Source organism: Armigeres subalbatus, unplaced genomic scaffold (assembly GCF_024139115.2).
Source record: "Armigeres subalbatus isolate Guangzhou_Male unplaced genomic scaffold, GZ_Asu_2 Contig37, whole genome shotgun sequence".
Taxonomy (NCBI): Eukaryota; Metazoa; Arthropoda; class Insecta; order Diptera; family Culicidae; genus Armigeres; species Armigeres subalbatus.
The window spans coordinates 7,864-34,692 of record NW_026943119.1 but is presented as its reverse complement, the minus strand read 5'-3'; the positions used below and the strand labels follow the sequence as shown (position 1 = coordinate 34,692).

Sequence of the window (26,829 nt, the reverse complement as noted above, 5' to 3'; positions counted from 1 at the left end):
TATAGGTCTCCTTTTTTCCATCCAGTGGAAACCAAGAGCTCCTAACCAGGGTCGTTTAGCCAATATTCGGACATTTAGTTTGAGTCACTAATTCTTTATATGGCGAAAAAAATATTGAAATGCGATTATTTTTCGAAAATCAAAAAATGGCTCTCCAGATTGTTAGTCAATACTTAGTATATAGGTCTCCTTCTTCCAATCCAGTGGAAACCGCGGAGTCTTCCTAAATCCAGGGTCGTTTAAATAATATTCGACATTTAGTTTGAGTCACTAATTCCTTTATATGTCGAAAAAGCAAACCATTGAAAATGCAATTATTCTTCGGAAAATCAAAAAATGGCTTTCCAGATTGTTAGTCAACACTTAGTATAGGTGAATCTCCTTCTTCACCCAGTGGAAACTGCAAGAGTCTCCTAACTAGGGTCGTTTTAGCCAATATTCGACATATTAGTTTGAGTCACTTAATTTTATATGGCGAAAAAAATAAATATTGAAATGCGATTACTTTTTCTGAAAATCAAAAATGGCTCTCCAGATTGAAAGTGCTAGAATCAATCACTTGCAGTATAGGTCTCTCTTCTTCCATCCAGTGGAAATCTGCAGAGCTCCTAAATCAACTAGGTCAAAGTTTAGCCAATATTCGTATTACATTTAGCTTTGAGCTACTAATTCCATATGTCGAAAAGCAAACCATTGAAATGTGCAACATTATTCTTCGAAAATCAAAAATGGCTCTCCAGATTGTTACACAATGTACTTAGTATAGGTCTCCCTTCTTTCACCCAGTGGAAACCTCAACCAGAGTCTCCTAACTAGGGTCGTTTTAGCCAATATTCGACATTTAGTTTGAGCTCACTAATCTTTTTTTATATGGCGAAAAAATATTGAAATGCGATTATTTTTCGAAAATCAAAAATGGCTCTCCAGATTTTCAGTTAGTCAATACTAGTATAGGTCTCCTTCTTCCATCCAGTGGAAACCGCGAGCTCCGCGGCGGCAGTATATAGGTAGGAAAGCCAATTGTTGGGGAAATTATTGTTTCAATTAGTATTCATAATGGCATAATTAAACGTGTCGCTTCAAGTACAGCATACGTTAAGTATACTAATGACAACAATGACAACAATATTATTAAGAACCCATTTCTCCACTGAGGGCATGATCGTCCTATAAGTGTTTAATTGGGTAACCTTTAACGAAGAGAAATATGTTCAATAATTAATAAGTTTCCTTTTACTAAACGAAATAGGCCCATTTTTTGACGTAAACTACGTCTAAGGGAAGACTCAGATACAGGTGTAAAACCGAAATTTCCAAATTCGAGATCGTCACGAAATTAGGATAGATTTCAAACGCATAGCGTCTTTATCTTTCGATGGATTTTCGAGATTTGCTTATCAATAAATTCGAAACTCTCCAGCAATTTGCCAATTCTATTGATACATTGATTATCAACGAACTATTGAAAATGTTATTTCTTTCCAAATCGGGTGAAAAATTCAATTCCGTTCATAAATCCCCAACACGGACATCAGATTCAGTAAGGTACGGGCCTTTTGATCCACTGCTTCGTTTTCCCTGTGTAATAAAAGCCCTGTTTCGCGTGCGCCATTTCATTTTGGATGTCAGGAGAACGGACCAGGGCGATTCAAGCGATAACGCCTGTGGTTTGGTCTGTGGTGGTAAAACTCAAAACTCATGGACGATTCTAATCAAGCGTGAGTTGAAACCCAACTCAGCACCTTAAAACTCCTGGATGAGTTGAATCATCGTATGTTTTCTTTGTTCTCCTTTGTTAAAAACAGTGATTTGACGTTTCTCGCATAAAATATTAGACACTCTTTCATGTACAACAATTGCCCCCAAATTAATTTCGAATGCGTTTTAAACCAAAATGATGTTTTGGCAAATGAGCGGAATGATGCGTTTTAGCATTACAAATTCAAGCGTGATGCATTCCTGATTATGCATTCCACAGATGATTTCGTTCATGGGAGGGCTCGTTGATTAAAATTTATGAGTGATGATGCGATGAAATTTTCGTTGTGGTGGTGGCGGTAGTGGCAACAGAGTACATCTTTACTCTGTGTTCCAACAGCATCTTTGAATCTGGCAATCAACGCCGTGCTGTTGAGGCAATGGAAATGAATCGGTTCTTTTCAGGACCACCATTATGTTTGAGAGGAAGATTAGTTGACATAATTTTGACGTAAACTACGTCTAAGGGCAAGACTCAGATACGGGGTAAAACGGAAATTTTCAAATTCGAGATCGTCACGAAATTAGGATAGATTCCAAACTATTAGCGTCTTTATCTTTCGATGGATTTTTAATCACTAACTCTGCAGAAGGAAAATGGATTGAATCTAATGAATTTTGCGTAACTGCTGCCGATTTAACAACCATCTCATGAATTTACTCTCAATCAAACCAAATTCTCCAATGAAAAATTTAATGCCCTGAAAAGGACAGATTTCATAATAGCGGATTTCTAATCACCAACACAACAGCAACCATTCGATAGTCAGAATATCCAAGAGTACCTATTTCACTTAAATGCAGATGCTGGCTCTATGATTTTACCGCACACTGCAACATATTGCCATCGTTGGATTCTCTGTCGCGACGATCCTGTTACGAGCGCTACCTACGCCATCAGTGGGAACGAAGAGCGTGCGTCAGAAGGAGAAGCTGCGAAATGTATTCGCATGGATAGAAATTAAACCGAAACAAGTAACAACGAACAAACCCACCTACCCCTAGACAAGCCAACATTTTGTAACGGAATATTGGCTACCCACCCACCCCTTAGGGCGTTATGTAATTTGAATGAGCCCTTATTGAACCGTGTGCAGAAATGAGAAGGGACATTGAACGCGGTTTATCGGTATAGACCTTTTCACGAGACGTTTAAAAACAGCTGATTTATCGTCAATTGACAGTTCTTCTATGAAAGTGACAGCTTCGGGCTTGAGGCCTGTTCAGCCGTTGTAAACAAGGCCTATAAGGCTGTGAACAATCCAGCGATTCGTTCAACTTTAGTTAAAATTTGACAGTTCGATGGTTATTTCTCCGTGGTTAAAAATAACCCTGCTCCGGAGCATGGTTAGATTTGACAGTTTGATAGTTAAACTTTGTTCGCGAGAAAATTGGCGCCAAATCCATTTTGTTCCAAATAACTATCAATCTGTCAAAACTCAAATGGGACGGCTTCGAGTAAATTTTAACCACGATGGGTAAATAACCATCGAACTGTCAAATTAACTAAAGTTAAACGAATCGGAATTAGGCTTTCTGCGAGCGTGTAAGCACACGCACATTTCACTCACACTTTTACTCAGATTGTTTGCAACACGAGTAGCTGTCATGGCAAAATCAAATGGGATTGTTTGCAACCACGAACCGTGGTTCATGTTGGTGAGAAATGTCAGAGACCCGACTGGTTCACTGGAGGTGGTTCACAGCCTAATGCTACGTTTTGACAGGGCAAGAGAATTGAACAATCCAGTTGATAATGAAGTCAAAGTTTTGACAACTAGACAGATAGATCATTTAAAATGTTATAAAATTCTAGACAAAATGTATAAAAATCTGATTGAAGTATGATACGGAAAAAGTTCCGAACTGTATGATAGATACATTTTTGGAAAATATTCAAAAATTGAGATAAGCTTCAGAATATGTAATTCAGAACTTTTTCCGTATCCTACATCAATCAGTTTTTAATTACAATTTGTCTAGAATTTAGTATAACATTTAAATATCTTCTATCTTGCTTAGATCTTCGTACAGTCGAGTTTCTTCATTTTACTTGATCGTTTATTGACTTGCCAAAGTTCATGTTCAACTTTCTTTTCGTTCAAGTGAATTGAATTAGATGTTTTTACAGGGCAAGTGAATTGAACAACTCAGTTGAATTCAATTGACTTGCCAATAGTTGAACATGTTCAACTTTCTTTTCGTTCAAGTGAATTGAAGGTGTTTACGTTCCATTCGCGTTCGATTCAAGCGACTTGCTCACACTTGCCTTGTCTAAACGTAGCATTAAGGTGTTTACACGTTCAGTTCGTTCGATTCAAGCGATTGCCTAATTCACTTGCCTTGTCTAAACGTAGCATGAGCTGCAGCTGGAAATATTTCATTTGACTTCCCGTTCAGCCGTAGTGCCAGATTAATTTTGATAAATTGGTAACTTGATTGCAGAAAATCGGTAGTTATCAGGTCGGTAAATCCAGCTTTCCACGCTCGGTAATGGCGGCTTTTCGGGTGTAAAAATCAATCGATTACTGTACTTTTGACACCAGCTGAGGAAAACTCACTGAAAAGGCTTTTTCCCTTCCCTCATCCAGGAACGCTGTTGATGGGGGGTGCTATAACCTAGTACCCGTCAAAACCCGTTTGCGGAGAGAATAATTAAAATCTTTTTCATACAGTGGAGGATGAAGGTGAGTGTGCCTATTTGTATTTTGTTATATATATCTGTTTGTCATAATGACAAATATTTGTCGTCAGCCTGATATCCATGTCGATTTCTGATCAGTCTGATAGATATCCGGATAAACTTGACAAATATTTGTCATCATGACAGATGTACTGAGGGCTTAATTCAACGTTTTGAAACAGCAAGTGAATAGCAACTCAGTTGAATTCAATTGACCTGCCAAAACTTGAACATATTCAACTTTCTTTTCATTCAAGTTTTTTAATTTTTTTAATTCGCAGGGTCTAAAGTCGAGCCATCAGCTCAGCAGAAGAAAAAATAAGCCGCAAAACCGGAAACAAGATGGCGTGGATGATGAGGCAGTGGGTGAGGCTTCAACGCCTGCCACAAAATAAACATTTAATTAAAACTACAGAAAAAAAATAAATGAGTGAGAATAAAACTTTCAATTTGAAAATATTTCTTTAAATAAAACATTGTTATTCTGAATGCGAAATTGTTTCATTAAAAGTTTGAAAGTTTTCAAGACATTCCATCTTCTGAAGTTTGCAACATTGGTAATAAGTTTAATCCTTCTGGCAACTGATTGAGCTGTCAGTCGAAAAAAGGCGCGACACGAAGTGCAAAACAGATTCAGAAGGAATAGAGTAAATGGAAATAATTATTTCAACCAGCCTTGTTTTACCAAATCAGAACATGTTCTAATGGAAAGAATATGTTTGTTGTGGTAAGTGTATTAAATTATTATCTCAGCATATCCAGCCATTTAATATTGAGTGTATTTCTATTTCTTTCCAGCACCGATGACCAGTTTCCGCAGAACCAAGGCAGCAGAAACCAACCAGTAACTGAGCAGATGAAGAACTCATGGCTCGGTGCTCAACACGGCCCTAAATGACCGTTTTCGCATAATCATTACAACAGCAACGAGGCAGAATCAACAATAACTCGGTGCTCAACACATCCCTGATTCATATAACCGGCCAGCCAGTCATCCCCAGCAGAAGCCACGTATGAATCAGTCTGATCCGGAAATGCATCATTTTACTCATTGGTAATATAAATTTTAATTGTACGTTATAATGTAAATCAAAAATCGAAAATGAATGAGATAATAAAATGGGAGAATGAACAAATAATGTATTTTAAATGTTTATATTTTATTGGGGATTATTGAACTCAAATTGAAAGTACACGCCTGTTGTATTAAAAGCATTACTAGTTGTTTTGATTGTAAATACACACTTAGTTTTCAAAGAAAATGTTATTTTAAGAGTCAGCTTTTGTCAAACATTTTTTCGAAGTGACATTTTCGGCATTGGTACACACTTAACTCATTTTACAGTATTCGGTAATTTTACCGAATTCTCAACACAGATCTGTTCGTAATTATTTTACAGATTTTTGTAATTTTTCCATTGTTCAATGTCAAAATCACCGAAAATCCGTAAAATTATTTACGAACAGTTCTTTTGAGATTCGAAATTTAATGAATCAGATTTATTTTAAGTGTGTAGATTTAACAACTCTATACTTTCTACTGAAAATCACTAACGAATTTTCTCATTTTACCAACGTTTTTAATTTTACCAACGATTTTTTTGTTTTTTAAATTATAATTAACTAAATTCTTATATAAAAAACCCAGATTAATCCACCTAGCAGTGTTGATGCCTTTCTCGCTCTTTATAAAATGTTCGAGAAAATTCTTTAGAGAGGTCAAATAGAACAAATATAAAGCAATTAATGGTTTTGACTGTGGAGAAACCATATCAAACCCGTCATAAAATCGGTTGTAGACGAAATCAGGAAAATTTTAACATGCTAAAAATCGAGTCTACACTGTATCTTGTACATATTCATTCATGGAATGATGCTATGGTAGTTTCATTGCAAAGAATTGAGATAGTAGTTTGTGCAACTAGTTGCAAGAAGATGATTTTTCAGCACGAGTATGATAAATCTGTACCAAAATGGTACAATTTTATTTACTTCCATGATCAATCAAAAATCGTGTTGTGCAGAAAACAAATAGATTCCATGTTATCACATTAGGTGCTCGACAGACCATAGAGCGATAAATAAACCTGTTTGGAGAATTTGATGTCATCTCACCAAATTATTTTATTTATTACGTGACACAGAAAATACACTGTTTGAACACCACCGCCAATTCAGCAAATGTGGCCATGTAACCATTGTTCTAATGCTGGTTTTCCATTATAGCACCCATATGAGTGCTATACTTGGAAAACCAGTATTTGCTATAATGGAAAATAATGGATTTTATGTAACCCATTTGAGTTGCATAATGTTCATTACGTCATTGGTATGGAAAAGTAGGCCGTTTTATCACTCAAATGCTAACTGTAAACCAGGTATTATGATCAGAAATTGCAAAATATCTTTTATGAATTTAAATTGTAAACAAATAATCAATCAAAAGCCTGAATCAGTACTGAATTTCTCATTTTCAATGAGAGATGTCAGCGATGTTTACATATCTGCCCTTTCAATATCTATAGAAACGCGAAGGATGAATGGCATACAAAAATCTCAAAAATATTTGTCCCGTGACAGGGCATGAAAGTGCAATATCTGCTTTATTATTGTGTTTATTACCACTTTCAACCGGTGAATTAAAGGAATATGATTAATTTATCGACTAGTCACAATTCTTTGCATATATAATATAAAAATTACTTAGAAACTAGAATTTTAAAACAAAGCACAAGATCTTTTCATGACTGCCTTCCATGCGATATTGATCAAAGAACCCAGATTCTTTCATTTGGTCTCCTGAAATAGAAAAAGGTGCTTTGTCTCTGTCTTATGATGATCACGACTTATTCAGTACTGGCCTGAATGCGTCCATTTTGAAAGAATTAAAACCAAAATAGTGAACTATTCAAATTACACATGTTCGAAATCTGAAAAAAAAATCGTTTCTTCGAAATATTGAGAATGTAGCTAAAACTATTTGAGAGTTATTCGACCAGTTTATCAGGATAAAGCTATAATAAGGAGGCTCTTGATGTCAAAGTTGTCGTGTGACATCTCGTAATCTACACAACTATAAGCGTCACCTTTAGAAAACCAAGAATGTTCAAACGTATGTAGTCAACATTTTGACAAACTACATCCTATTTAATTATTATTAGGACGTGCCTTATCATTATCGGATAATAGTAAAAGAGTAACAAATTGATTACCTAATAACTTTCCTCAAAACCACAAACGCTCATTAATAAGAAATTTATTTGTTTAACGATAATTCAAATTAGCCAAATCCTATTCTCGGTTGCGCTAGAAATACTTGTGGTAGATAGAAGTGGTTACGCGGAAACTAATTGGAAGACTTGATACTTTGAATTTCCTGATTAAAGCAGATTTCGCCATCTCCTAACTCACAAACCAATTGAGCAGCTTACTCGATGTAGTGTAATTAGTCCTACAAAGGGTTTCAAAATTCCATCAACGAGTAGCGATTTTTGGATTTCAAGTTCTTATTATATCCACGGAAATCAAATAGAACATGAGTTATGAGTATTAATCGAATGATTTAAGATAAACGCAATTGAAAACGCTCGTTTCTATGAACATTGAAGTTATCTCCCCTCTATTTATGGAATATTTCTCCAAAAAAGCGTGACTAGAGACAATTTTTAATCTGTATTTGTCGATGCCAATTCAAGCTACGAAGTCACATACATTTTTAATATTCATATACAGCAGAATAGAACTACTATCGACTACGGCTTTTTCTACTCAGATCTCTCTTTGAACGTGCTCGAAAAGTAAGTTAGTTCTTAATACCTAATATTCTGGCTAAATTTTTATGGTCAATTTAATACAAAACAATGAGAAACTTAATAAAAACATGAAACAGGATTCGCCGTCCTATACAACTTGTTGTTAAACAAATGACCAAGTGTCCCAAAACAAGTGAACTTTTTAAAAGCATTTTACTAATAAAATATTAGTTCTTGGGCTTCTTTAAAAAGTTTTTTGTAAAAATATACATTGGCTAAATTTTTTTTATTTTTTACTTTGAATACGAGAAAGGCAAAAATATATTGGCTAGAACTCGAGCCCAGAGTCCCAATTTTCATTGGAAAACAATCGGACAGGATTCCTCGTCGAACACAATTTGTTGCGAGCAAATCGGTTGATGGAAATTGATTGAAAAGTTGGCGTGACTTTCCACGCCTTTTTGCTTAAATGTATTTTGACCATAGTTTCTGATCCGTCTGCCCAGTTCTTAATAGAAAGCAATGGGACGGATCCTCGTCGAACGCTACTTTTTGAAACAATAGGTAATGGATAAGTGCCAAAAAGTGAGCTAGATTTTCACTCCTCTTCGTCAAAGATAAAGTATTTTGACCTTAACCTCTGAGCCCATAGTCGACCCGGCCAATTTTCAATAGGAAACAATGGGACAGGATTCTGCGTCGAATGCAACTTGTTGCGAGTAAATCAGTTAAAGGTAAGTGCCTGAAAAATGGGCTAGACTTTTCCACTCGTTGTCTAAAAAAGTATTTTGACCATAACTTCTGAGCCCATAGTTCGATCTTCCCAATTTTAATAGGAATCAATGGGACAGGATTCTGCGTCGAATGCAACTTGTTGCGAGTAAATTGTTAAGGGTAAGTGCCTGAAAAATGGGCTAGACTTTTCCACTCGTTGTTGTCTAAAAAAGTATTTTGACCATAACTTGAGCCCATAGTCCGATCCTGCCAATTTCAATAGGAAACAATGGGACAGGACTTCTGACGAATGCATTTCGTTGCGAGCAAATCGGTCAAGGGTAAGTGCCTGAAAATGGGCTGAACTTTTCACTCGTTGTTGTCTAAAAAAGTATTTTGACCATAACTTGATCCCATAATCGATCGCCAATTTCATAGGAAACAATGGGATAGGATTCTCGTCGAATCAACTGTTGCAAGTAAATTGTGAAGGATAAGTGCCTGAAAATGGCAGACTTTTACACTCGTTGTTGTCAAAAAAGTATTTTGACCATAACTTGAGCCCATAGTCCGATCCTGCCAATTTTCAATAGGAAACAATGGGACAGGATTCTGCGTCGAATGCAACTTGTTGCGAGCAAATCGTTAAGGGTAAGATCCTGAAAAGTGGGCTGACCTTTTGCACATACACACACACACACACACACACACACACACACACACGCACACACATACACACACAACAAACAAGACATCACCTCGATTCGTCGAGCTGAGTCGATTGTATATAACACTATGGGTCTCGCGCCTTCTATAAAAGTTTGTTTTGAGCGAACATATAGCCTTTATACTATTTGTATACGAGAAAGGCAAAAGCAAAACATAGAAATGCAGTTATTTGTTAAAATCAAAAATGGCTCTCCAGATTGTTGCTAATCCATTCTATACTTATCCTCTTCCATCCAGTGGAAACCAGAGCTCCTAACCAGGGTCGTTTAGCCAATATTCGACATTTAGTTTGAGTCACTAATTCTTATATGTCGAAAAAGCAAACCATTGAAATGCAATTATTCTTCGAAAATCAAAAATGGCTCTCCAGATTGTTAGTCATATAGTATAGGTCTCCTTCTTTCACCCAGTGGAAACCGAGCCCTAACCAGGGTCGTTTAGCCAATATTCGACATTTAGTTTGAGTCACTAATTCTTATATGTCGAAAAAAAATTGAAATGCAATTATTTTCGAAAATCAAAAATGGCTCTCAGATTGTTAGTCAATACTTAGAATAGGTCTCCTTCTTCCATCCAGTGGAAACCGCGAGCTCCTAACCAGGGTCGTTTAGCCAATATTCGACATTTAGTTTGAGTCACTAATTCCTTATATGCGAAAAAAATATTGAAATGCGATTATTTTCGAAAATCAAAAATGGCTCTCAGATTGTTAGTCAATACTTAGTATAGGTCTCCTTCTTCATCAGTGGAAACCGCGAGCTCTAACCAGGGTCGTTTAGCCAATATTCGACATTTAGTTTGAGTCACTAATTCTTATATGTCGAAAAGCAAACCATTGAAATGCAATTATTCTTCGAAATCAAAAATGGCTCTCAGATTGTTATCAATACTTAGTATAGGTCTCCTTCTTTCACCCAGTGGAAACCGCGAGCTCCTAACAGGGTCGTTTAGCCAATATTCACATTTAGTTTGAGTCACTAATTCCTATATGTCGAAAAAGCAAACCATTGAAATGCATTATTTTCGAAAATCAAAAATGGCTCTCCAGATTGTTAGTCAATACTTAGTATAGGTCTCCTTCTTTCACCCAGTGGAAACCGCGAGCTCCTAACCAGGGTCGTTTAGCCAATATTCGACATTTAGTTTGAGTCACTAATTCCATATGGCGAAAAAAAATATTGAAAGCGATTATTTTTCGAAAATCAAAAATGGCTCTCCAGATTGTTAGTCAATACTTAGTATAGGTCTCCTTCTTCCATCCAGTGGAAACCGCGAGCTCTAACCAGGGTCTTTAGCCAATATTCGACATTTAGTTTGAGTCACTAATTCCTTATATGTCGAAAAGCAAACCATTGAAATGCAATTATTTTCGAAAATCAAAAATGGTCTCCAGATTGTTAGTCAATACTTAGTATAGGTCTCCTTCTTTCACCCAGTGACCGCGAGCTCTAACCAGGGTCGTTTAGCCAATATTCGACATTTAGTTTGAGTCACTAATTCCTTATATGCGAAAAAAAATTGAAATGCATTATTTTTTCGAAAATCAAAAATGGCTCTCCAGATTGTTAGTCAATACTTAGTATGGGTCTCCTTCTTCATCCAGTGGAAACGCGAGCTCCTAACCAGGGTCGTTTAGCCAATATTCGACATTTAGTTTGAGTACTAATTCTCTTATATGGCGAAAAAAAAATTTGAAATGCAATTATTTTCGAAATCAAAAATGGCTCTCCAATTGTTAGTCAATACTTAGTATAGGTCTCCTTCTTCCATCCAGTGGAAACCGCGAGCTCTCTAACAGGGTCGTTTAGCCAATATTCGACATTTAGTTTGAGTCACTAATTCCTTATATGTCGAAAAAGCAAACCATTGAAATGCAATTTTCTTCGAAAATCAAAAATGGCTCTCCAGATTGTTAGTCAATACTTAGTATAGGTCTCCTTCTTTCACCCAGTGGAAACCGCGAGCTCTAACCAGGGTCGTTTAGCCAATATTCGACATTTAGTTTGAGTCACTAATTCCTTATATGGCGAAAAAAATTTGAAATGCGATTATTTTTCGAAAATCAAAAATGGCTCTCCAGATTGTTAGTCAATACTTAGTATAGGTCTCCTTCTTCCATCCAGTGAACCGCGAGCTCCTAACCAGGGTCGTTTAGCCAATATTCGACATTTAGTTTGAGTCACTAATTCCTTATATGTCGAAAAGCAAACCATTGAAATGCAATTATTTTCGAAAATCAAACAATGGCTCTCCAGATTGTTAGTCAATACTTAGTAGAAGGTCTCCTTCTTTCACCCAGGAAACCGCGAGCTCTAACAGGGTCGTTTAGCCAATATTCGACATTTAGTTTGAGTCACTAATTCCTTATATGGCGAAAAAAATTTGAAATGCGATTATTTTCGAAAATCAAAAATGGCTCTCCAGATTGTTAGTCAATACTTAGTATAGGTCCTTCTTCCATCCAGTGGAAACCGCGAGCTCCTAACCAGGGTCGTTTAGCCAATATTCGACATTTAGTTTGAGTCACTAATTCCTTATATGCGAAAAAAAATTTGAAATGCAATTATCTTCGAAATCAAAAATGGCTCTCCAGATTGTTAGTCAATACTTAGTATAGGTCTCCTTCTTCCATCCAGTGGAAACCGCGAGCTCCTAACCAGGGTCGTTTAGCCAATATTCGACATTTAGTTTGAGTCACTAATTCCTTATATGTCGAAAAAGCAAACCATTGAAATGCAATTATTCTTCGAAAATCAAAAATGGCTCTCAGATTGTTAGTCAATACTTAGTATAGGTCTCCTTCTTCACCCAGTGGAAACCGCGAGCTCCTAACCAGGGTCGTTTCCAATATTCGACATTTAGTTTGAGTCACTAATTCCTTATATGGCGAAAAAAAAATATTGAAATGCGATTATTTTCGAAAATCAAAAAATGGTCTCCAGATTGTTAGTCAATACTTAGTATAGGTCTCCTTCTTCCATCCAGTGGAAACCGCGAGCTCCTAACCAGGGTCGTTTAGCCAATATTCGACATTTAGTTTGAGTCACTAATTCTTATATGTCGAAAAAGCAAACCATTGAAATGCAATTATTCTTCGAAAATCAAAAATGGCTCTCCAGATTGTTAGTCAATACTTAGTATAGGTCTCCTTCTTTCACCCAGTGGAAACCAGAGCTCCTAACAGGGTCGTTTAGCCAATATTCGACATTTAGTGAGTCACTAATTCCTTATATGTCGAAAAAGCAAACCATTGAAATGCAATTATTCTTCGAAAATCAAAAATGGCTCTCCAGATTGTTAGTCAATACTTAGTATAGGTCTCCTCTTTCACCAGTGAAACAGCTCCTAACCAGGGTCGTTTAGCCAATATTCGACATTTAGTTTGAGTCACTAATTCCTTATATGTCGAAAAAGCAAACCATTGAAATGCAATTATTCTTCGAAATCAAAAATGGCTCTCCAATTGTTAGTCAATACTTAGTATAGGTCTCCCTTCCATCCAGGAAACCGCGAGCTCCTAACCAGGGTCTTTAGCCAATATTCGACATTTAGTTTGAGTCACTAATTCCTTATATGTGAAAAACAAAATTGAAATGCAATTATTCTTCGAAAATCAAAAATGGCTCTCAGATTGTTAGTCAATACTTAGTATAGGTCTCCTTCTTTCACCCAGTGGAAACCGAGCTCTAACCAGGGTCGTTTAGCCAATATTCGACATTTAGTTTGAGTCACTAATTTATATGTCGAAAAGCAAACCATTGAAATGCAATTATTCTTCGAAAATCAAAAAATGGCTTCCAGATTGTTAGTCAATACTTAGTATAGGTCTCTTCTTTCACCAGTGGAAACGGAGCTCCTAACCAGGGTCGTTTAGCCAATATTCGACATTTAGTTTGAGTCACTAATTCTTATATGCGAAAAAAAAATTGAAATGCAATTATTCTTCGAAAATCAAAAATGGCTCTCCAATTGTTAGTCAATACTTAGTATAGGTCTCTTCTTCCATCCAGTGGAAACGCGAGCTCCTAACAGGGTCGTTTAGCCAATATTCGACATTTAGTTTGAGTCACTAATTCTTTATATGGCGAAAAAAAATATTGAAATGCGATTATTTTCGAAAATCAAAAATGGCTCTAAAGCCATTAAATTAAAAAGGGTAAGCAGCACAGGGTTGGACTTTTCTTATACTTTTTAAGTGTAATATTAGAAAATAAAATATTTAATAGAAATATCGCATTTATTATACAGTAGAAGAATAGTCCAACCCCATACTGCTTACCGTTTTTCATTAAATTGCTTTTAGAATTTTTGAGAAGTGTTTTAAAAACTTCGTCGTTTTAAAAACTTTCCCGTGGAGATTTTTTCGATTAACTTTATCCGTCGTGTGGGGTCTGCTTTAAATTTGATTTAATCATTTCATGGTGTATACACATATACAGTTGCAAGATTACCGGTGGTGAGTTTAGGCCGTTTGGCAGCGCAGTATCATTACTTGACACTTTACCGGCCGCTACATTATCGGTCGCGAGCATTTTAATCACCCGCTCAGCGCTTTCATTTTAGTTTCGTCACTCGTTTCCGTATCGGTCACTATTTTCGGCTCTCAATTTGGTTGCTGTATTCCGTACCGGTGACGTTTGACATTTGAAAGTTCATCAAATAGCAGCGCTCTTATCGCGCTACCAAATTTGGTCACCTGTCAGTCGCGCTACTGTTATAGCAACGCGTTTAGTAGCGACCGGTAAAGTGTCAAGTAATGATACTGCGCTGCCAAACGGCTCAAACTCACCACCGGTAATCTTGCTCTAAGCCATGTTACCATTTTTGCATTCGTATATCATGAGGCTAACACGATGATACTTTTATGCCCAGGGAAGTCGAGACAATTTCCAATCCGAAAATTGCCTAGACCGGCACCGGGAATCGAACCCAGACACCCTCAGCATGGTCTTGCTTTGTAGCCGCGCGTCTTACCGCACGGCTAAGGAGGGCCCCTATTTTCAAACTAATGAAACATTTTATTTTCGATTGCAGATTATGCTAGACAGCAGCCATTGAAGATGTGTATGGATGACAACAGGTTTTCGTACGGTTTGGAGAGATTCAGCCATGAAAACACTCAGTGGAACTTGTACGGAACATGGACGAGTAGGGCCACCGAATCAGAACAGCATTATATTTAGCTATACGGCTAGGAATCCAGGTATGCAAGGTATTGATAAACATGCATATTAATTACCATACTAACATGAACAAATTATAACTAATTATAAATCCTCTTTTCTTCCATTTCAGCACAAGTCTTTCGCAGCATACCTATTCCGTTAGATGTTATGCCACACATTTTCCGAGTCATATCAGAGCTTAATAAGCTACCAACAAAAAAGCTATTGATGAATAAAGGAAGGCCTTGTGCTATTTGATTCTAATTATTCCTCCAAATTTCTTTCAATGTAAAATTATTGGAAACCCAACCAAAATACCGCCTTATTTCATTCATTAGAATCTATTAATAATCTGAATACCCATTATAATTGAATATGAATGATGCTCATATGCTAGACTCATACATTTTATGTTTTGCCTTTCTCGTATACTAAGTATACGGTAAAGGCTATATGATCGCTCCAAAAACAAACTTTTTATAGAAGGCCCGGAGACCCATAGTGTTATATACCAATCGACTCCGTTCGACGAATTGAGTGTGTGTGTGTGTTTTTTTTGCCTTTCTCGTACACTAAATGTACGTAAAGGCTATAATATTACTTCAAAAACAAACTCAGCTCGACGAATTGAGGTGATGTCTGTATGTGTGTATGTATGTATGTGTGTATGTGTACAAAATTTGTAGACACACACTGACAAAAATTCAATCATATCCATTATGTGTGGCACACATAAATTTTGACTATAGCATTTCCCACATAACGTCTATGTGAATTCGCATAGCGTATATGTGGAAACACACATAACCGTTATTAACTAATAACCTTTATGTGGATTCTCCTATAGCGGGTGGTTATTAACGCACACATAAAATTTATTTGGAAATTTCTTTAGATTTTTGCCAATAAAAATGTGTGGATTTTTATTCGTGCACTTTTCGAACTTCCCATTGTCCGATTTGAATTCACTCCCATTGTTTGCTATTGAAAATTAGATCAATAGCTCATCGCAATCTGGAGTTATGGCCAAAAAACTGTTTTTGCGTATAAAAAAATTGCAAAATGTTTTATGCTGAATTCACCTAGATTCGAACTGCTGACCTCTGGGGTGGAAAGCGCTTGCCATACCACAAAACCATCGGAACACATATGGTATGAGTAAATATAAGTCGTACAGTACTCATCAAATTGGTATATGTTCATTTCTTTTAAAAGCCACAGAGTTCACTCTGCTAGGGTAACGGTACCAATATTAGAAGTATTATTGAATCAATGAAAGAAAATATATATTTGATAATTCGAAATTGATAGTTTTAATGCATTAACTAATAGACAAACTTTGAATCTGCTAGAAATGAAATTGGATTCATTTCGTCTTGATAATCAATCTAAATTTTTTGGATTACGCTTGCGGCGGCAGTATATAGGTAGGAAAGCCAACTTGTTGGGGAAATTATTGTTTTCAATTAGTATTCATAATGGCATAATTACAACGTGTCGCTTCAAGTACAGCATACGTTAAGTATAATGCAATGACAACAATGACAACAATATTATTAAGAACCCATTGTCTCCACTGAGGGCATGATCGTCCTATAAGTGTTTAATTGGGTAACCTTTAACGAAGAGAAATATGTTCAATAATTAATAAAGTTTCCTTTTACTAAACGAAATCAGGCCCATTTTTGACGTAAACTACGTCTAAGGGGAAGACTCAGATACAGGGTGTAAAACCGAAATTTCCAAATTCGAGATCGTCACGAAATTAGGATAGATTTCAAACGCTAATAGCGTCTTTATCTTTCGATGGATTTTCGAGATTTGCTTATCAATAAATTCGGAAACTCTCCAGCAATTTGCCAATTCTATTGATACTATTGATTATCAACGTTAAACTATTGAAAATGTTATTTCTTTCCAAATCGGGTGAAAAATTCAATTCCGTTCATAAATCCCCAACACGGACATCAGATTGCAGTAAGGTACGGGCCTTTTGATCCACTGCTTCGTTTTCCCTGTGTATATAAAGCCCCCTGTTTCGCGTGCGCGCGTCATTTTCATTTTGGATGTCACGGAGAACGGACCAGGGCGATTCAAGCGATAACGCCTGTGGTTTGGTCTGTGGTGGTAAAAACTCAAAACTCATGGACGATTCTAATCAAGCGTGAGTTGAAACCCAACTCAGCACCTTAAAACTCCTGGATGAGTTGAATCATCGTATGTTTTCTTTTGTTCTCCTTTGTTAAAAACAGTGATTTGACGTTTCTCGCATAAAATATTAGACACTCTTTCATGTATAAGCAATAAATTGCCCCCAAATTAATTTCGAATGCGTTTTAAACCAAAATGATGTTTTGGCAAATGAGCGGAATGATGCGTTTTAGCATTACAAATTCAAGCGTGATGCATTCCTGATTATGCATTCCACAGATGATTTCGTTCGCACGGGAGGGCTCGTTGATTAAAATTTATGAGTGATGATGCGGATGAAATTTTTCGTTGGGTGGTGGTGGCGGTAGTGGCAACAGCAGTACATCTTTACTTCCGTGTTCCCAACAGCATCTTTGAATCTGGCAATCAACGCCGTGCTGTTGAGGCACATAAGTGGAAATAAATCGGTTCTTTTCAGGACCACCATTATGTTTGGGAGGAAGATTGTTGACATAATTTTTTGACGTAAACTACGTCTAAGGGCAAGACTCAGATACGGGGTGTAAAACGGAAATTTTCAAATTCGAGATCGTCACGAAATTAGGATAGATTCCAAACTATTAGCGTCTTTATCTTTCGATGGATTTTTAATCACTAACTCTGCAGAAGGAAAATGATGGATTGAATCTAATGAATTTTTGCGTAACTGCTGCCGATTTAACGCAACCATCTCATGAATTTACTCTCAATCAAACCAAATTCCTCCAATGAAAAATTTAATGCCCTGAAAAGGACAGATTTCATAACATGCGGATTTCTAATCACCAACACAACAGCAACCATTCGATAGTCAGAATATCACAAGAGTACCTATTTCACTTAAATGCAGATGCTGGCTCTATGATTTTACCGCTACACTGCAACATATTGCCATCGTTGGATTCTCTGTCGCGACGATCCTGTTACGAGCGCTACCTACGCCATCAGTGGGAACGAAGAGCGTGCGTCAGAAGGAGAAGCTGCGAAAATGTATTCGCATGGATAGAAATTAAACCTGAAACAAGTAACAGAACTGAACAAACCCACCTACCCCCTAGACAAGCCGTAACATTTTGTAACGGAATATTGGCTACCCACCCACCCCTTAGGGCGTTATGTAATTTGTGAATGAGCCCTTATTGAACCGTATGTGCAGAAATGAGAAGGGACATTGAACGCGGTTTATCGGTTTATAGACCTTTTCACGAGACGTTTAAAAACAGCTGATTTTATCGTCAATTGACAGTTCTTCTATGAAAGTGACAGCTTCGGGCTTGCAGGCCTGTTCAGCCGTTGTAAACAAGGCCTATAAGGCTGTGAACCAATCCAGCGAATCGTTTAACTTTTAGTTAAAATTTGACAGTTCGATGGTTATTTCTCCGTGGTTAAAAATAACCCTGCTCCGGAGCATGGTTAGATTTGACAGTTTGATAGTTAAACTTTGTTCGCGAGAAAATTGGCGCCAAATCCATTTTGTTCCAAATAACTATCAATCTGTCAAAACTCAAATGGGACGGCTTCGGAGTAAATTTTAACCACGATGGGTAAATAACCATCGAACTGTCAAATTTTAACTAAAAGTTAAACGAATCGCTGGAATTAGGCTTTCTGCGAGCGTGTACGCACACGCACATTTCACTCACACTTTTACTCAGATTGTTTGCAACCACGAGTAGCTGTCATGGCAAAATCAAATGGGATTGTTTGCAACCACGAACCGTGCGTTCATGTTGGTGAGAAATGTCGGCGAGACCCCGACTGGTTCACTGGAGGCTGGTTCACAGCCTAATGCTACGTTTTGACAGGGCAAGAGAATTGAACAACTCAGTTGAATTCAATAGACGAATCCAAGTAAAAATAAGAAGAAGACACACGACGGTGTTAACTTTGACAGATCCTACAGCACAGCATAGGAAGATCATTTTAAAATGCTTATAATAAATTCTAGACAAAATGTAATTAAAATCTGATTGAAGTATGATACGGAAAAAGTTCCGAACTGTATGATAGATACATTTTTGGAAAATATTCAAAAAATTGAGATAAGCTTCCGAATATGTAATTCAGAACTTTTTCCGTATCCTACATCAATCAGTTTTTAATTACAATTTGTCTAGAATTTATTATAAGCATTTTAAAATGATCTTCCTATGCTGTGCTGTAGGATCTGTCAAAGTTAACACCGTCGAGTGTCTTCTTCTTATTTTTACTTGGATTCGTTTATTGACTTGCCAAAAGTTCATGTTCAACTTTCTTGTCGTTCAAGTGAATTTAATGGTGCTGCGGTTTGGCGGGGCAAGTGAATTGAACAACTCAGTTCAATTCAATTGACATGCCAAAAGTTGAACATGTTCAACTTTCTTTTCGTTCAAGTGAATTGAATTAAGGTGTTTACACGTTCCATTCGCGTCCGATTCAAGCGACTTGCTCAATTCACTTGCCTTGTCTAAACGTAGCATTCGCGTTCGATTCAAGCGACTTGCTCAATTCACTTGCCTTGTCTAAACGTAGCATAAGCTGCAGCTGGAAATATTTCATTTGACATTTCAGTCCGGTTCAGCCAGGGTGGCCAGATTAATTTTGGATAAATTGGTAACTTGATTGCAGAAAAATCGGTAGTTATCGGTAGGTCGGTAAATCCAGCTTTCCACGCTCGGTAATGGCGGCTTTTCGGTGTGTAAAAATCAATCGATTACTGTACTTTTTGACACTAGCTGGAGGAAAACTCACTGGCGAAAAGGCCTTTTTTCCCTTCCCCTCATCCAGGAACGCTGTTGATGGGGGGGGTGCTATATAACCTAGTACCCGTCAAAAACCCGTTTGCGGAGAGAATAATTAAAAATCTTTTTCATACAGTGGAGGATGAAGGTGAGTGTGTGCCTATTTGCTATTTTAAGCTATCAGTACACTGTTTGTCATAATGACAAATATTTGTCAAGTCAGCCTGATATCCATGTCGATTTCTGATCAGTCTGATAGATATCCGGATAAACTTGACAAATATTTGTCATCATGACAAACAGTGTACTGAGGGCTTAATTCAACGTTTTGAAACAGCAAGTGAATTGTACAACTCAGTTGAATTCAATTGACCTGCCAAAACTTGAACATATTCAACTTTCTTTTCATTCAAGTTTTTTTAAATTTTTTTTTAATTCGCAGGGTCTAAAGTCGAGCCATCAGCTCAGCAGAAGAAAAAAAATAAGCCGCAAAACCGGAAACAAGATGGCGTGGATGATGAGGCAGTGGGTGGCGGCGAGGCTTCAACGCCTGCCACAAAATAAACATTTAATTAAAACTACACAGAAAAAAAATAAATGAGTGAGAATAAAACTTTCAATTTGAAAATATTTCTTTAAATAAAACATTGTTATTCTGAATGCGAAATTGTTTCATTAAAAGTTTGAAAGTTTTCAAATGACATTCCCATCTTCTGTAAGTTTGGCAACATTGGTAATAAGTTTAATCCTTCTGGCAACTGATTGAGCTGTCAGTCGAAAAAAAGGCGCGACACGAAGTGCAAAACAGATTCAGTAAGGAATAGAGTAAATGGAAATAATTATTTCAACCAGCCTTGTTTTACCAAATCAGGAACATGTTCTAATGGAAAAGAATATGTTTTGTTGTGGTAAGTGTTATTAAATTATTATTACTATCCAGCATATCCAGCCATTTAATATTGAGTGTATTCTCTATTTCTTTCCAGCACCCGATGACCAGTTTCCGCAGAACCAAGGCAGCAGAAACCAACCAGTAACTGAGCAGATGAAGAACTCGGTGGCTCGGTGCTCAACACGGCCCTAAATGACCAGTTTTTCGCATAATCATTACAACAGCAACCGAGGCAGCAATCAACCAATAACTCGGTGCTCAACACATCCCTGATTGCCATTAATAACCCGGCCAGCCAGTCATCCCCAGCAGAAGCCACGTATGAATCAGTCTGATCCGGAAATGCATATCATTTTACTACATTGGTGTATTATAAATTTTAATTGTACGTTATAATGTAAATCAAAAATCGAAAATGAATGAGATAATAACATGGGAGAATGAACAAAATAATGTATTTTAACTGTTTATATTCTTATTGGGGATTATTGACCTCAAATTGAAAGTACACACTGCCTGTTGTATTAAAAGAATTACTAGTTGTTTTGATTGTAAAATACACACTTAGTTTTCAAAGAAAAATGTTATTTTAAGAAGTCAGCTTTTGTCAAACATTTTTTCGAAGTGACATTTTCGGCATTGGTACACACTTAACTCATTTTACAGTATTCGGTAAATTTTACCGAATTCTCAACAGCAGATCTGTTCGGTAATTATTTTACAGATTTTTGTAATTTTTTCCATTGTTCAACTGTCAAAATCACCGAAAATCCGTAAAATTATTTACCGAACAGTTCTGTTGTTGAGATTTCGGTAAAATTTTACCGAATTCAACGATTTATTTTAAGTGTGTAGATTTAACAATCTCATACTTTCTACTGAAAATCACTAACGAATTTTCTCATTTTTACCAACGTTTTTAATTTTACCAACGATTTTTTTTGTTTGTATTATAATTATAATTAACTAAATTCCTTATATAAAAAACCCAGATTAATCCACCTAGCAGTGTTGATGCCTTTCTCGCTCTTTATAAAATGTGTCGAGAAACTTCTGCAGAGAGGTCAAATAGAACAAATATAAAGCAATTAATGGTTTTGACTCGTGGAGAAACCATATCAAACCCGTCATAAAATCGGTTGTAGACGAAATCAGGGGCAGAAAAATTTTAACATGCTAAAAATCGAGTCATCACTGTATCTTGTACATATTCATTCATGGAATGATGCTATGGCAGTTTCATTGCAAAGAATTGAGAATAGTAGTTTGTGCAACTAGTTGCAAGAAGATGATTTTTTCAGGACGAGTATGATAAATCTGTACCAAAATGGTACAATTTTATTTACTTCACATGATCAATCAAAAAATCGTGTTGCTGCAGAAAACAAATATATTCCATGTTATCGTGCCACATTAGGTGCTCGACAGACCATAGAGCGATAAATAAACCTGCCTTTGGAGAATTTGATGTCATGCTCACCAAATTATTTTATTTATTACGTGACACAGAAAATACACTGTTTGAACACCCACCCAAGCCAATTCAGCCAAATGTGGCCATGTAACCATTGTTCTAATGCTGGTTTTCCATTATAGCACCCATATGAGTGCTACATACTTGGAAAACCAGTATTTGCTATAATGGAAAATAATGGATTTTATGCAACCCATTTGAGTTGCATAATGTTCATGCATGTCATTGGTATGGAAAAGTAGGCCGTTTTATCACTCAAATGCTAACTATAAACCAAGTATTATGATCAGAAATTGCAAAATATCTTTTATGAATTTAAATTGTAAACAAATAATCAATCAAAAGCCTGAATCAGTACTGGAATTTCTCATTTTCAATGAGAGATGTCACGCGATGTTTACATATCTGCCCCTTTCAATATCTATAGAAACGCGAAAGATGAATTCAATGCTACAAAAATCTCAAAAATATTTGTCCCGTGACAGGACATGAAAGTGTGCAATATCTGCTTTATTATTGTGTTTATTACCACTTTCAACTCGGTGAATTAAAGGAATACGATTAATTTATCGACTAGTCACAATTCTTTGCATATATGTATTAAAATAATTTAGAAACTTTAATTTTAAAATAAAGCACAACATCCTTTCATGACTGCCTTTCATGCGATATTGATCAAAGAACCCACGATTCTTTCATTTGGTCTCCTGAAATAGAAAAAGGTGCTTTGCTCTCTGTCTTATGACGATTACGACTTATTCCAGTACTGGCCTGAATGCGTCCATTTTTGAAAGAATTAAAACCAAAATAGTGAACTATTCAAATTACACATGTTCCGAAATCTGAAAAAATAACGGTTTCTTCGAAACATTGAGAATGTAGCTAAAACTATTTGGAGAGTCTATTCCGACTACAAGCTTTCACAGGATAAAGCAATAATAAGGAAACTCTTGATGTCGACGTTGTCGTGTGACATTTCGTTATCTGAACAGACTATAAGCGTCACCTTTTAGAAAACCAAGAATGTTCAAACACATGCACTAAGCATTTTTGAAAAACGAAAACCTATTCAAATTATTATTAGGACGTGCCTTATCATTATCGGATAATAGTAAAAGAGTAACAAATTGATTACCTAATAACTTTCCTCAAAACCACAAACGCTCATTAATAATGAAATTTATTTGTTTAACGATAATTCAAATTAGCTCAAATCCTATTCTCGGTTGCGCATGAAATACTTGTGGTAGATAGAAGTGGGTTACGCCGGAAACTAATTGGAAGACTTGATACTTTGAATTTCCCTGATTAAAGCAGATTTCGCCATCTCCTAACTCACAAACCAATTGAGCAGCTTACTCCGATGTAGTGTAATTAGTCCTACAAAGGGTTTCAAAATTCCATCAACCGAGCTAGCGATTTTTGGATTTCAAGTTCTTTATTATATCCACGGAAATCAAATAGAACATGAGTTATGAGTATTAATCGAATGATTTAAGATAAACGCAATTGAAAAACGCTCGTTTCTATGAACATTGAAGTTACTCCCCCTCTATTTATGGAATATTTCTGTTCCAAAAAAGCGTGACTAGAGACAATTTTTAATCTGTATTTGTCGATGCCAATTCAATAGCTACGAAGTCACATACATTTTTTAATATTCATATACAGCAGAATAGAACTACTATCGACTACGCGGCTTTTTCTACTCAGATCTCTCTTTGAACGTGCTCGAAAAGTAAGTTAGTTCTTAATACCTAATATTCTGGCTAAATTTTTTATGGTCAATTTAATACAAAACAATGGGCAGAAACTTAATAAAAACATGAAACAGGATTCGCCGTCCTATACAACTTGTTGTTAAACAAATGACCAAGTGTCCCAAAACTAAGTGAACTTTTAAAAGCATTTTACTAATAAAATATTAGTTCTTGGGCTTCTTTTAAAAAAGTTTTTTTGTAAAAAATATACATTGGCTAAATTTTTTTATTTTTTACTTTGAATACGAGAAAGGCAAAAATATATTGGCTAGAACTTTCGAGCCCAGAGTCCCAATTTTCATTGGAAAACAATCGGACAGGATTCCCCGTCGAACACAATTTGTTGCGAGCAAATTGGTTGATGAAAACTGATTGAAAAGTGGACCTGATTTTCCACGCCTTTTTGCTTAAAAATGTATTTTGACCATAGTTTCTGATCCCGTCTGCCCAGTTCTCAATAGAAAGCAATGGGACGGGATCCCTCGTCGAACGCTACTTTTGCGAAACAATAGGTAATGGATAAGTGCCAAAAAAGTGAGCTAGATTTTTTCACTCGTCTTCGTCAAAAGATAAAGTATTTTGACCTTAACCTCTGAGCCCATAGTCCGACCCGGCCAATTTTCAATAGGAAACAATGGGACAGGATTCTGCGTCGAATGCAACTTGTTGCGAGTAAATCGGTTAAAGGTAAGTGCCTGAAAAATGGGCTAGACTTTTCCACTCGTTGTCTAAAAAAAAGTATTTTGACCATAACTTCTGAGCCCATAGTTCGATCTTGCCAATTTTTAATAGGAAACAATGGGACAGGATTCTGCGTCGAATGCAACTTGTTGCGAGTAAATTGGTTAAGGGTAAGTGCCTGAAAAATGGGCTAGACTTTTCCACTCGTTGTTGTCTAAAAAAAAGTATTTTGACCATAACTTCTGAGCCCATAGTCCGATCCTGCCAATTTTCAATAGGAAACAATGGGACAGGACTCTGCGACGAATGCATTTCGTTGCGAGCAAATCGGTCAAGGGTAAGTGCCTGAAAAATGGGCTAGACTTTTCCACTCGTTGTTGTCTAAAAAAAAGTATTTTGACCATAACTTCTGATCCCATAATCCGATCCGGCCAATTTTCAATAGGAAACAATGGGATAGGATTCTGCGTCGAATGCAACTTGTTGCAAGTAAATTGGTGAAGGATAAGTGCCTGAAAAATGGGCTAGACTTTTCCACTCGTTGTTGTCTAAAAAAAAAGTATTTTGACCATAACTTCTGAGCCCATAGTCCGATCCTGCCAATTTTCAATAGGAAACAATGGGACAGGATTCTGCGTCGAATGCAACTTGTTGCGAGCAAATCGGTTAAGGGTAAGTACCTGAAAAGTGGGCTAGACTTTTTGCGCACATACACACACATACACACACATACACACACACATACACACGCACACACATACACACACACATACACACACACAGACATCACCTCGATTCGTCGAGCTGAGTCGATTGGTATATAACACTATGGGTCTCCGCGCCTTCTATAAAAAGTTTGTTTTTGGAGCGAACATATAGCCTTTACGTATACTTTGTATACGAGAAAGGCAAAAAGCAAAACATAGAAATGCAGTTATTTGTTAAAAATCAAAAAAACGCCTTCCAGATTGTTGCCTAATCCATTCTATACTTATCCCTCTTCCACCCACTGGAAACCGCGAGCTTCTAACCAGGGTCGTTTAGCCAATATTGGACATTTAGTTTGAGTCACTAATTCCTTATATGGAGAAAATGCAAAACATTGAAATGCAATTATTTTCCGAAAATCAAAAAATGGCTCTCCAGATTGTTAGTCAATACTTAGTATAGGTCTCCCTCTTCCACCCACTGGAAACCGCGAGCTTCTAACCAGGGTCGTTTAGCCAATATTGGACATTTAGTTTGAGTCACTAATTCCTTATATGGAGAAAATGCAAAACATTGAAATGCAATTATTTTCCGAAAATCAAAAAAACGCCTTCCAGATTGTTGCCTAATCCATTCTATACTTATCCCTCTTCCACCCACTGGAAACCGCGAGCTTCTAACCAGGGTCGTTTAGCCAATATTGGACATTTAGTTTGAGTCACTAATTCCTTATATGGAAAAAAAAAAATATTGAAATGCGATTATTTTCGAAAATCAAAATGGCTCTCCAGATTGTTAGTCAATACTTAGTATAGGTCTCCTTCTTCCATCCAGTGGAAACCGCGAGCTCCTAACCAGGGTCGTTTAGCCAATATTCGACATTTAGTTTGAGTCACTAATTCCTTATATGTCGAAAAAGCAAACCATTGAAATGCAATTATTCTTCGAAATCAAAAATGGCTCTCCAGATTGTTAGTCAATACTTAGTATAGGTCTCCTTCTTTCACCCAGTGGAAACCGCGAGCGCCTAACCAGGGTCGTTTAGCCAATATTCGACATTTAGTTTGAGTCACTAATTCCTTATATGTCGAAAAAGCAAACCATTGAAATGCAATTATTCTTCGAAATCAAAAATGGCTCTCCAGATTGTTAGTCAATACTTAGTATAGGTCTCCTTCTTTCACCCAGTGGAAACCGCGAGCTCCTAACCAGGGTCGTTTAGCCAATATTCGACATTTAGTTTGAGTCACTAATTCCTTATATGGCGAAAAAAAAAATATTGAAACGCGATTATTTTTCGAAAATCAAAAAATGGCTCTCCAGATTGTTAGTCAATACTTAGTATAGGTCTCCTTCTTCCATCCAGTGGAAACCGCGAGCTCCTAACCAGGGTCGTTTAGCCAATATTCGACATTTAGTTTGAGTCACTAATTCCTTATATGTCGAAAAAGCAAACCATTGAAATGCAATTATTTTTCGAAAATCAAACAATGGCTCTCCAGATTGTTAGTCAATACTTAGTATAGGTCTCCTTCTTTCACCCAGTGGAAACCGCGAGCTCCTAACCAGGGTCGTTTAGCCAATATTCGACATTTAGTTTGAG

General features: G+C 36.7%; 2 long non-coding RNA genes across 2 annotated transcripts; both read left to right on the top strand.

The window, feature by feature from the left end:
* Positions 1–14,170: 14,170 nt before the first annotated feature.
* On the top strand, positions 14,171–15,040 carry LOC134204050 (uncharacterized). The gene is made up of 3 exons (XR_009977766.1): positions 14,171–14,430; positions 14,671–14,839; positions 14,932–15,040. It is a non-coding gene; the product is annotated as an uncharacterized LOC134204050 (long non-coding RNA).
* Positions 15,041–19,758: 4,718 nt separating this feature from the next.
* On the top strand, positions 19,759–21,011 carry LOC134204049 (uncharacterized). The gene is made up of 3 exons (XR_009977765.1): positions 19,759–19,859; positions 20,154–20,619; positions 20,698–21,011. It is a non-coding gene; the product is annotated as an uncharacterized LOC134204049 (long non-coding RNA).
* Positions 21,012–26,829: the final 5,818 nt, after the last annotated feature.